Raw genomic sequence first — 12,053 nt, forward strand, 5'->3', positions numbered from 1 at the left:
ATTTGGTAAATCAGCAATAACAGGGAAGTCTGGGCCACTGGGAGCATTTATGCCCCTAATGATGACAATAAGTCTTTTTGTAGTCATGTTCTCTAATTATGGCAAGAGACTACCCAGCAAGTGAGTTCTAGTGTTACCATGAGTAACTTTAGCTTAGTTGTATTTGCTGCAGTAGATAAGCTATGTAATAATTGTGAGTCTCTTAAGGATAAGATGGACAAACATGGCTGGGTTGATATTTAGCAGTTGTTTCATCCCAGTGTTTTCATCCCTTCCTTGTCAAGAAATCTTGCACCCCAAGGCAGTAGAATCAAATTTATGTTCATCACTTCTAGGATGTGGCATTGATATTAAGGATCTGCAATACATGAGCTCTCCCACTTTGGCCATGAGACAATCTTCCTGGTGGTCAATGCAGTGGCAGAGTATCTAAGATTAAGAAATTGATGATGAGCTCATTTTCACTGGATATATTCTAGGGAGAAGAAAGAGCTGGTTAACATACTTTCAGATGTTTTTCAATGGAACAGCCCAGAGTGTTTGGAGAGCATGAGAATGGTGAGAGGGATGTAAAGTGGCTATCAGAAGGGATATAATGGAAGCACAGGGCTATAAGAAGAAACTGGGGTGGGATAAATTGTTTATCAAAATAAAAGAACTCAGCCATGTTCAAGACCTGTTACTTGCTGGCAGAGAAAATAGAGCAATAATATACCTGGAAATGATGCTCAGCACCAAAATTAAAATGCAGAACATATCAAAAACGGAAGCTGAACTCACAATTAAGAAAAGGTAAATCAGGGAATAATTAAGTTAAAATCACATACCATTTCAGTTCCAGATGTACACCCTCCAGAATTTTATAGGGGGGTGCAGAATACCTGGGGAGAAAATGTGGAATTGAATCTAACCCACTTACTGACAAAATTTAAATATAAACTGAGCTCAAACACTAAGATAATTCTCCATATGTCTTACATACTCAGGATCCTGCCATCCCAGCAGACTATCCCTCAATTTGTCAGCTGCAGGAACTTATGTGTATATTAGGACTATCTATCTGAAAATATTTCACCCAGGTAGCATTTCTTCGGTGTTGGGGGATGGGACCTGTCTCATACCCTCAATTTGATATTTGCCTTTAAGATATCTCAACTATTATGGTTGTGCAATAATGAGTGTCTGTTAGAGGACTGGCAATCTAATTCAACACAGGCATAGACTTGGATACTAGATATCAGTAATGAAAGTTTCAGATTGGGGAGTATGTTATGGGGCAGATGTTCCACCAGAGTGATATGGCACCAGGAGAGTAATCCCTTGGGACAAAAGGGTTTGTTTAAAAAATGGAGAGAAAATACGATCTACAATGATATATGGGAGGTCAAAGCAAATGCAGTGAAGTAGCATTTGGAAAGAAGATGAAGGGGATGGCAGGGGTTCATCTGACAAATAAGGAATGGTCCTTGTCCTGGGTGGCTGTCTCTAAACTTCACAAATGGATCCAATAAAAAAATCAATAAATGAAGTTCCTATATCAATGGTATCTTACACCAGTCAAACAGTTTAACCAAGGTACTATGCCTAATACTAACTGCTAGAGGTGTCTCTTCCCTGAGGCTTGCAATATATATCGTCCTAAGAGTAGGGAATATAGACTATATCTACAGTCTTCACTTGAAAAGATATATGGGGTTAAAATATCCCCTCACTTGGAAGCACAGGCTTTTGGCATAGAATATTCTGTCATTCAGTTGAATTCCCAGGCCACAGAAGTAGGTTGGACACTGGCTAGCATTATTCAGTTAATTTGTGCCAGGAATGGAAATCTAAAGCTATCATACATCAATTTTAATAATATAATCATTCATAAACAACTTGTTTATATTTTATACTTTTTTCAAAGATACAAGCTACTGTTCCTGAATAGCCAAAGTTTGGATAACTTCTTTCGATACATTTATGGTAAGCACTCCAATCAAAAATAATCATTGCAAGTTTAGGCACCCAATATATTAAACTGTAGATATTTTTTGGATTGCTGAACAGTTATGGATTTCTTCTATATATTTTAATAGAATTTACTAAAACGGAAAGGATGCATACAATGAAAAGGAAAAAAAATGAAAAGGACTAAAAGTGAAATCTAAAAGTAAAATATAATTTCCAGTGGTTATCTTGAATGTTGAGTAATATGTCTGATGTTATAAGACTGGTTCCCTACACATGATGCATAAATAGAAAGTGTGTTATAATGTGTTTGAGAGAGACAAAAAATAAAAAAAATGCACAAAAAATCACTATGAGGAATATAAAGTAGACTGCTGAAATGCTAGAATGGTTAGAGGTTCTAGGGAGTTCTGCCAGACTGAGAACAAGATATTTTTTACTTGAAAGGCTCACCCAGACCCTGCTACACTTTGCTGTGAAGGAAAGGTTAGTTTGTATTTTAATTGTTGTATTCTGTATTACTTTATTGCCTATTTCTATTTTGAATACTGTGAGTTGTTTTCTTTACCTTGTATTTTACTTGTATTCTGCTTTTAACTGCATATTAAAACTTGAAAAAAGAACACGGCTCTCTCTCTCTCTTGTGAGTCAGGCAGAAAATTTTTCCCCACCCTCCCACCTGGTTACCTCCCACCCGGTTACTGTTGTGTTCTTAAACACCACTGCCTTTTTACTTGCCTGCCCCTTATGTTAATTTGACCACATATCTCATTTCCTCTCTGCTTTTACTGGCTTGAGTAAGCACAAAAATATAATTTAGCGAAATCACTCCCATTCAACTATTTAAATTTATTGGCCATCCTACTGTATTCCATAGTACCAGAATACAAAAGTGACCACCCATTTTCAATCTATCTTGCTGTTTTAAAAATAGTGACTCTCCACTAAAATTTAACTTTTTAGATAGGCAAAACTTAAGTTACCTAATTTCACATCTATTTCCTCTAGTGCATACTGCAGTGTTTAGGCTAAACCATTTTTTTCATCTTACCTTTAAGCATCCCTGTGACTAACAATTGCTCTAAAACCTGCTGGAAAGCACTGGGAAGCATTAAACTGATACAAGCACCCAACTCTCCTTCTTAATAAGCAGAAATTAATTGTAGGCACTAAACAGCCTATAACTGCAAAGTACCTTGCTAAGGTAAGGGAAAACAGCTCTTGTACTTTACAAAAAAAAAGCACCAAACCAGGCATGTCCAAGGGTCAGCTTCTGGATCCTCCTGTCCACCTGGTTAATCTGGGCATACTGGGGCAGAGCAGCAATTGCCTTTAATACACAGACAACCCGCTCCTCCTACCACCTAACACTACAACATGCGAGAGGTGCACTTACATAGCCAAACTGGAAGCTAAGCTCTCTCCACTCAGGATTGTGCTAGACAGTTAAGAGAAGAAGGTTAACACCTGCACTACACCTTAAGCAACACACAGCCCTTCTAAATCCACACCACCAACACCCTCACATGGCAATACTAAACCCTCATATGTGGAGGCTCTTAATAGAAACCTGCCCAAGCAACAAAGACCTGCGAAGCTGAAATTCAAACAAACACCAATCACAATCAAAGTGTCACATAGCTCACAACATCAGTGTACCACCCAACAACAGCCCCTAAGGCAAGACAGCATACCCAACAGTTTAGTCATAGGTGACTCTATAGTCAGGCACACTGATGTTCCACTCACCAGGCTGAACAAGGAGAAAATTACAGTCAGCTGCCTGTCGGGTGCCGGGATCCACCACATAACGCATGCACTCAAGTCACTCCACAACAAGTACAAATATGACTCTGTCATTGTCCATGTTGGAGTGAATGACTTGAAATGTACCTCCCTGGACAACATGAAAAGAGACATGGAAGAGCTCTCAGATCATGTGGCCCAGGCAGGTATGACCCTAGCCCTGAGTAGCATCCTGCCTTCACCCAGGATGATACCACAGTATAAGGACAAAATGATTGACTTCAACAATTGGATAAGCTTCTGGTGTCATTCAAAGGGGATCCAGTATCTGTCTGCCTGGGATGATATGATCAACAGACCACGATGCTTTGCCAGAGATGGTCTGCACCTGTCACCCCTGGGATTTAGGTTACTGGCTAAGGCTCTTGCCACTCTTATAGTGCCTTTTTTAGGCAAAGTTCAAAAGACAAAACCACCACTGTAACAGGTACAAGCATGCAAAATCTGAAGGTAATGCTACTCAGTGCTATAAGTCTAAACCTCAAAATGCACTCTCTCGAGGTACTCCTAAAAATGGAGAATATCAATATCTGTGCAGTAACGCAGACCTGGTTCAAGGCTCCAGAGAGCACCCCTGCAATAGCAGGCTACAACTCTTACCACACTTTTTGACCACCAAACCAGGACAGAAACACTAAAGGTGGGGAAATGTCCATATTCACCAAGGATATTCACACCACCAGTCTAGTTGTCCAACACAATGTGTCTGAAATTCTCCAGGTGCAACTAACACTAGGTAAGACTGAAATCCAAATTGTAGCTTGCTACAGACCCCCCACCATGCCCCAAGATTCTCACTACACCTTTCTAAACATACTGGAAAATATTAAGATGCAACCAAACACCCTAATACTGGGTGATTTCAACTACCCTGCCATTAACTGGGAAAACTACTCATGTACCAACACCTTTGCCCAATGGTTCTTGGAATTCATAAATTCCAATGCCCTGCATCAACTAATCCATAGTCCCACCAGGGGCTCCAATATCTTAGACCTGGTCATTACCAACATGGGAAATCAATGCTCCACATCTATGACAGCCCTCATTGGTCAGGTCTGACAAAAAGCTAATCACCTTTGACATCCACATCCCTCCCCACCCCCCAGTAAGGAAACCTCTGTAAAAAACTTCTCCAAAGCCAACCATGCTACTCAAGTCAGCAGTGACCAACTTCATGACACCCATGCAGATGGGAACTGAAAGTTCAACTGTTGAATCCTACACTAAGGCACTGTACGCGCACATCCACTCAGCATTGAATCGTGCCATGCAAAAGAGATACAAGACACTCTCCTCCAAAAAAGGAAGCCAATCTGGTAGTCCCCTGCTATAAACAAACTTTACAACAAAAGGAAGAAAATGTTGCAGAAAAGGGGAAAATCCCAGGATGCAAAAAACTCCCTCACCAGCCTCAGTAAGAAGCTGAGATCCCTCATAAAATCCTCCAAAGCTAGTTATGAAAATAAAATTGCCAAATATTCCAAAGACAACCACAAGGCATTCTATAACTATGTCAAGAATCTAAATAGCAATGCTCAAATCTGCTCTGAGCTACAACAAAATGGCATTAAATATACTGATCCCAAGGATATTGCCAATATGCTGGCAGACTGATTTAGTGCCAACTTCTCCCCCCCTCACCCCCTGAAGGATCCATCTGAATACTGAAAGATTTCCAAAATCAGGCAATAATGGCCACACAGGTAAAAACCGCACTCTCCAAAGCTAAGAATACAGCATTCATGGGACAAGACGACATCCCGGGCTGTGTACTACATGAAATAAAAAATGAACTGGCACCTCACCTAAGTGTCATGTTTAATCATAGCCTCACCTCAGGCTTTGTGCCCACTGAGTAGTGCACAGCTACAGTTTTCCCACTCCACAAGGGGGGATCCACATTGGATCCTGGGACCTACTGCCCCATCAGTCTGACGAGCCTGATCTGCAAGTCCCTGGAACACATTATCATGGAACTTATAAACAACGACATTGGCAACCTTCAAACACTAGACCCTACCAAATTGGGTTCATGAAGGGCCAGTCTTGTCTCCTGAACCTGATTGACTTCTTAGAATCAGTCTCCAGAGCTGCGGGTGAGGGTAAGGCAGTCCACACAGCCTATCTGGACATCGCCAAGGCCTTTGACACCATCCCTCACTGTGGAATCATAGATAAACTTACTAAGCTGGGCATTAATCCCTATGTCACTCGATGGGTTGCCAACTGGCTTACTGACAGAACCCACACTGTAAAAGTAGTCAACTCCAAATCCAGCTCCAGACAAGTGACAATTGGAGTATGTCAGGGTTCAGTCCTGGGACCGCACTTTTTTGGCATCTACTTTTCTGAAGTACAGGCCAACACTAAGGGACTCTGGCTAACAAAGTTTTCAGATGACTGCAAACTGGGAGCCATTATTGAATCCCCAAATGATGTGGATATTCTACAAAAGGGCCTTACAGAAAAAGAAGCTTGGAGCCAGAGCCATGGGCCCAAGGTCAATGCCAAGAAATGTATCATTATCCTCTTTGGGAAAAAAATATGTATCCATGAATTACCACATAGGTGGCAGTACACTAAACACCAAAAGTGTGATAAGAGACTTAGGGACACAGGTGGACAGTGGTCTCACCTTCGATAACCACATTACCACAACAGTCAGGAAATCCTTCTATGTGCACACCTCATCACTAAGGGCTTTTCATCCAGAAAAAGGAGGTCATTGTCCCACTGTACTCATCCCTCATTAGACCCATTATAGAATACAATGCCCTGTTTGGTATGTACCTCTCAAGACATCTGCAACAACTGGAAAGGCCACAGAAATACCTCACTAAAAGAATCACAGGCGTAAAGCAGATGCCCTATGCTGACCATCTAAAAAAACTCCAGCTATACTCTGTCACATTTCATCTACTCAGAGGCAATCTCTGCTTAACATACAAGGCCATGTCAAACCCAGAGCTGTTGGACATGCTGCACTTAAAGAAATCCCAATCCCTCAGAGCCACATTCTCCAGGGATCTAAGCATTGTCATCACAATGAAAAAAACATGCTGCAGGGATAGGTTCATGACCCAGAGAATCCCCAGACTCTGGAATAGACTGCCCATAAATGTCAAACAGAGCACCTCTTTGGCCCTCTTCAAAAGGAACCTTGATGATTGGATGGGAGATAGGAAATTCACCCCAGGGATCACATCAGTTGCCCTGCTAAACAGGGGTCCAAGAAAGTAAATATTGTGGGAAGAAATAGCCAGGGAATTGTTATGGCTAGGCTTGTATAGACCCCATGGCCGATAGCCTAGTACCCACCTATGAACCTATATGCCATTTTTTCTGCTTTCATGCCATTAATTCTAGCAGGCTGGCAGAGATTATACTTCAGCATATACGTCCATATATTATTTAAAGATGAAGATGTTAAAATCATGGACACTATGTTGATAAGACCAGATAAAGGGACAGATATGGATGTCAGCAGACAAGAGGCAAAAGTTAGGATGATTGCAATGCATGCATATGTGAGTTATGCAGATAGAATGACAATTTTGGAAAAAAAAATAAGAGTTTATAGTTTTATATATATTGAAATACTGACGATTGGTGATTTTAGTTGTGATACAAGAAAAAGGGGAAGGGTAACTGCTTCAGGATGTGAAGTAAGTAAAGAAGTAATAGGACTCAATTCCAAAAGATAGTTGCAGATAGCATAGCATGCCAAAGGAAGACAACAGCACACAAGTGGCAAATACGATTTCATAACATATGCTAAAACAAGAACAAGTAATTATCTATTCAGCACAGAATAATTATGGACTCCTCTCATGCCCGCTGTTTCCAAAACACAGTGGGTGTGCCCAATGCAATCTAAATGTGACAGAATACTTCACTGACAATTGTTGAAAGCACTTGGCAGAGGCCATTTGTGCTTACTTTTAATATTACTTTATTTTACAAATTCCAAAGCAATCCTGTGTATTCCTCAAGCATACCTTAAAAAATGCAACTGTCATTTAATTCACTACAGCAGGCTGGGGTACTGCAAGCCCTAATAGAGGACAGTCTGCAAAGGTGTCCCAGAAGGTAGCCAGCAAAGCACAGAACCAGACTCAGTTAAGTCATCCCTCTGAACAGGAAACAACAGATAGATACTAATTAGACCAAGAGCTGGTGCAAGCTCTGTGCAGGAGGCGTACACCCCATATATATGCCTCCAATCTGTGGGGTAACCCAGGACTGGTAGAATCAAAAATGTGTCTCAGTCTAGGTATACTGGCCTCTGGGGCATTTCAGCAGCATATGGGAGATGCTGTAGACATGTCCTAGACAGCTACCAGTCACATTCTTACACAACTCCTGGCAGTAATGTGCACCAAGGTGGATGAATATATCCACTTCACAACAACAGCCTTGAGCACAGAACTGTCATGCAACAGTTCTATGTCATTGCCAACCTCCCCCAAGTCTGCAATAGACTACATCTACATCTCAGTCAAAACTGCAGCTATACCTGATGCTAAATGGTACAGCAATAGAAAGGAGTGGCCATCGGTCAATCATCAGGTGATGTGCTCTGCAGCCAGCCTCGTTACTAATATCATGGCAATAGACATGATGCAGAAATATTGAGAGAAGGTGTCCTGAGGTGTACTTTCCAACATGTTGAAATACTGGAGAGCATCCTACCAGATAAATACATGACCACCACCATACGGTAAGCATTAGTCAGACGTTGCCACAGAAAAGAAGATAGATAAATATTTTTTCTCATTCCCCCCAAAACAGCTGACAGTGGTTATCCACTGGAGCCTTTTGATAATAACACCATACAGAGCCCCATCAGCCACTCCTGAGGATGTATACATAAAAGCGCACACATAACACGAAGCAACTTTGAGCATGTGTTTGGCATGCTGAAAGCAAGATTTAGATGTCTGGACATCACAAATGATCACCATGTTTGCTATGCTTCGCAATATGATAAAATCAAAGCATGGTGGCCTCCCAGCTGCAGGTGTGGGTATCTTTCCCCAAGAAACCCAGATGTCTGATGTTGAGCTATCAGAGCTGTCACAGGATGATCAGGAGGACACTGAGGTGAGAAGAAATAAGTGTGGTAATGGTGAATGCAGCCATATGTCCTAGCTCGGAAAACACAGCAGCATCTGGCACTCAATGTTAAGTCATGACAAGCCACATGTGCAAATGTACACAGACTAAATAGTGATGTTTATATATTGCTGTCTGACAACAGCAACACAGAGGACATCTAATGGAATGGAACCAATAGTTGCTCACATTTAATATCATACATAACAGAAACATATGATGTACCTGTAAGAACATATACACACTTGGCAAGGAGCGCATCTGGATGTATAGAGAAGAAACATCACCACAGGAAGTCTCTCAGTAAGGTGCATCACCAAAGACGACTATAGAGATAAATGTGTGGCATGCGTAGTTGTGCACAACAGAAGTAGTCATTTTACAGGTAAGATATCATCATATAGATAACTAGGATGGGAAGGTCGCCATAAAATATCCAATACAACAATAACTCTATGCCCATTTTATATATGGCAATGTTTCAATGCAAACATACCCTAAAAGTGGGGGCTATACACTAACAGTGATGCATCACACATACCACTGACTGATGTGTAAGTGTGGTACAACTCAGTAAACAGCCTACAATAGCATGCGTAATAACAAAACATTCCAAGCACCATCCAAAAAGAAAGAAAACATAAACAATCTTCAGATCCCATGCCTGACATGGAATGTCACAAATAAGGCAACATTTCAATGCACAGGTTATTGTAGCAACATGAATCAGTTATCATTAAGAATATGTTCAGTCATGCAGAGCATCAGTGACAGTGACAACACAGTGACCATGGAACATGCAGCAATGTTTGTGATACGACAACACTGGTATATATATATATATATATATATATATATATATATATATATATATATAGAGAGAGAGAGAGAGAGAGAGCTAAATATATATATATATATATATATATATATGTGTGTGTGTGTGTGTGTGTGTGTGTGTGTGTGTGTGGTGTGTGGAATCAGGGAGATATGAGAAGGCACAAATGGGAACTAAATGTCAGCATGGACATACAAAATGGAAACTTGTCCACAGAAGTACAGTAAGCTCTGACAGTGAGGCATGTGCAGTACCATATTAAAATGCCATAAGTAACACAGGTATGCATGAAAAGGCATACCTGTGTACATGAGAATGGCAGACAACAAAAACACGTATGTATCAATCAATGCTGGATGACTAATATAACATGCTGCTAACTATGAAAATATGTGCTACATGTCAAGTAGCAAGAGATGCAAACATAGGACCATGAGGTGGTCACATAGAACATTACTGCCATCAATACAATACCTGTACTAACATATATTAATGACAAATAAGTACTAATATCACAACTTGAATCCTGTATCAGAGAACTGATCGGAAAAACCCTGTGGCATCAGATATTTGAAAAATCACCTACAAATTGATTAGTCAGTGGGCAGTACAGCAATCATCATTGCCGCAGGGTCAGAATGACACAACATGACACATTGAATCAACCGTCAGTGTTACTCTAATGCAGTCTAGGGTGCCCATACTGATGGCTCACACCAGGGTCCTAGCTGCCCTTGCCATGTCTGAAAATACTCAGCCCAGAGTACTGCACTAAGGAGATGGATGCAGTGATGCTACTATTTCTGAACAAAGTGTGGTAGGAGCTGAAGTGTGATTTGTCTGTGAGAACATGTCTGCTGGGCTCACAGTACAGTGACTAACAGCAGATTTGAATACACGTTGTATCACAGACATTGATGTCCAATGGTCATGTGTGGGTCTAATGAGAAATGTCTGCCTTTTCCAATCGGATGTGATCTGCTCGGTACAATTAGGACAAGTGACATCCAGTTCATACCATGGCACTGCTCTAGCACCACCATAACAAGGCTTTCAAGACAGCATGCAACAGATACTACTCTGTCATATGGTGCAGTCACTGCTGCCATGATCTCTCCATGTCTGCACTCCTTACCTTCATGTAACACACACAACTGGAGTGCTACAGGATCAGTGGCATGAGCAAGTACACACAGATCAGAGACAAGATGTCACTTTAAATATTCATACACCTGTAGTAGTAAGTGGATACACATCAATGTACATCAACTGCACTCCAATGTGCAGTCCAATGGACAGTATCTATTCATCATGGGGAAAAGACACCATTGTTACCAGACTCTACATGAGACAGTGAGTCACAGTATTCACCATGTCATCATCTGTGTCCCCAAATCATCACAATGGCAGGCCACACTATCCACTCTGCCAGACACTACACCATGAGCTACATCAAATCCCACATCTGGATCAGTGGAGAGACTACTGGAGGAGGCAGGAAGTGGATGTGCTGAAAAAAGAGACAGATAACAAGTCACATATTTTCACAGAAGTGAAATGATGCAGCACACTACTAAAATATAGGACAACTATATAACTACAGTGCTAATGATTATATAGACTTATCAGGTTTCCATAGCTGTGTGTGGTTCAGGGTCCCTATATAATAGAGATATGACATGTAATTTATATATCAATAAACTATGACAGATAATGTCAATACAACTATTAAAAATCTACCTGACGTGTCCTTCTCTGACTCCACAGTCAATGGTGAAGGTTGAAATGCCACTGTCATGTGAAAAGATAAACCTACACACCTCAGTATTAAGCACATACAATGCATCATGTCACACTCCACTCTTTGTAAACACATAGCAAATTAGATATGCACATACCAATAAGAGGAATCCTTTTGCAAAAAGCCTCTTATTATAAAAAAATACTAAATAAAGATATTCAAAACTTGGAAACAAAAATTAAATTATTGGATCAACAACTGATTCAGAATTTTAATGAACAAACAGTGAAAGAACTATTTAAATGTCAGAAGGATCTCTTCTTAATACAAAATAGTAGATTAACATTCCAGGAATATAAGATGTTAGCGAGATATGCTAATCACGTTCAAACACCATCGAGAGCGCTGGCTAGGATCATTAATCAATCAAAAACAACACTTCAAATTTCAGAAATACAATTTAATAATAAAATATATTCTAAAACAGAGGATATTATTAATATTTTTGAGAAAATATATACAAAAATTTATGATGGGCAAAAGGATATGTCCTTGCATAGAATCTATGAACAATTTTTACAATCAAAAAGCACACAACTTCCA

Source organism: Protopterus annectens, chromosome 12.part0 (genome assembly GCF_019279795.1).
Source record: "Protopterus annectens isolate FY-2018-M chromosome 12.part0, PAN1.0, whole genome shotgun sequence".
Taxonomy (NCBI): domain Eukaryota; kingdom Metazoa; phylum Chordata; order Ceratodontiformes; family Protopteridae; genus Protopterus; species Protopterus annectens.